Consider the following 2,031-nt stretch of genomic DNA (forward strand, 5'->3'; position numbering starts at 1 on the left):
GCACGCGCGGCTCCCTGTACAAAATTCTCCTGAATCGAACTTATTTGCATACGGGCGCGCGCGCGTCGAGGGCTGGGAGGGGAGAAGGCCCGGCGGCCGCGCGCGCTCCCGAGGCTTCTATTGTCCTTTTAAGGGGAGAAGCGCCGCGGCGCGGGAAACGCGGCGGCCAGAGGGAAACGGGGGCGGGGACTGCTTACTACGGCTGACGTCACGTAAACAAACGCCCCCTGGCTGGAGGCCGGGCCGAGGGGGAGTGGCGGGATGGGAAAGGCGGAAAGGTTAGCAGCCCAGGGAGAACGCTCGGCTGCGAGAGTTGCTTTCCACTCTGGAGCCCTTCGGGCACACTGTTTCGGGTTGAAAATAGTTTTGAAGCCTGTTTTTGCAAAATTCTCACCTATGCTCAGTTTCTGGCCAGGGGAGGTGGTCTTGCAAGCGCCCAGAATGAACTTATACGTCTCCAGCGTTTCCTAAATTTTGTTTGAAAATGGGTTTTGAACCTTTTTTTCTTTTTTAATTATCCGGGGTCAGCAGAGGTTTTCATGCAGTTTTAATGAGTCGTTTAATAAAGTCCCATTTTGACACCCTATCCAATTCACTAACTCCCTGTCTGCCCTCCTCAAATAGTAACCCAACCATAACAATCCCCCCCCCCTTTTTTCCCTCCATTTCGACCTTAAGATTTCAAGCCTGTCCAAGTTGAATGGTTGTTAATTTCCGTGGGAACGGTGTCGCTTTCCAAAAGACTGGTCAGTGGGAAACCAGTAATCTAGGGACGTGCTTACCACCTCCAGCTCCTGGTTAAGGGTGTTCCACTCACCCAGAAATAATGCCACTAACTGGTGGTCTTGGGAATTGAAAAAGTAGCCAGTGAAGGGGAGACTTTCCCTTGTGGAATATATAATAAAGCAACAATGTAAGCGCTTCTTGCCCCGGGAGGGGAAAAAAATAAAGCCTGAAAAACTGAAGTAACTCTTCTCAGCTTGATAAGTGAAAAATGGAAGAAGAAAAAAAAAGATTGTGATACACCTTTATTCTGAGAACACATCTAACACCAACAGGCTGACACCCTGATTTAATGATAGAGGGAAGTGAGAGGGAGGATGTTTTTCCCAGAAACTTGATATTCGTCACAAGATACAGTAGTGTAGACATCAACCATAAAACGTAATCATCTGCTGACAAGTTTCACTGCTTTCACTGTAGTGTCAACAATATGGACTTAAATAGATACTTCTGAAATGCTAATTTAAAGCAACAACTAATTCCTAAAACGTACAAGACAAGCCCATTTCTGAAGTCTTCAACTATTGCTTCTTTTTTCTTTAGGTTCTGTAGCATACTATTTCTCTAACTGTATATGAAAACTACATATTAAATACCTGCAAAGGAGAAAAGAACTGACACCTCTCACTAAAATGTGAGCTCCCTAAGGGCAAGAATTTCATGTTGTATTCATTTTTGTACTTCAGTGCCTAAAACAATGCACAGTGCATATTGAATTCTGAATAATTGCTTGTGAAATAATAAAATCACTGGGCATTTTGAAATTTATTATAGATTAATCTCAAATAAAAAGAGCTTTACTTTGGTTTAGAATTTTTGTATTAACCTAAAACACATTTGGAAGTTACAGTGATCACCTTAATTGATATGATGCTTGTCCTTATCATAATAAGTAAAGCAGAAATAATTTCACATTAGCATATGTTTTTGAAAGTATGGAAATTGCAAGTATAGTAATATATTTCAAAATTCAATTATTGTTTACAGGATGTATCTATATTTTTATATAAGTATAAAGTGTATAAAATATAAATACGTACCTTGAATGCCTTTTCTCTTGAAAGTTTATGTAAAGGATATGTATTATAAGTCATTATTTTGTAGTAACTTAAAATGGTGTATAATCTATAAAACTATTGAATCACCATGTTGTTCAACTATACCTCAATACAAAAAACAAAGAATATATATTGTAATCCAGGGATGGAATAGGTCCAAATGTGCAAGCAATGCAGGAATTACAATATT

This window comes from Camelus bactrianus, chromosome 34 (genome assembly GCF_048773025.1).
Source record: "Camelus bactrianus isolate YW-2024 breed Bactrian camel chromosome 34, ASM4877302v1, whole genome shotgun sequence".
NCBI classification, from domain to species: domain Eukaryota; kingdom Metazoa; phylum Chordata; class Mammalia; order Artiodactyla; family Camelidae; genus Camelus; species Camelus bactrianus.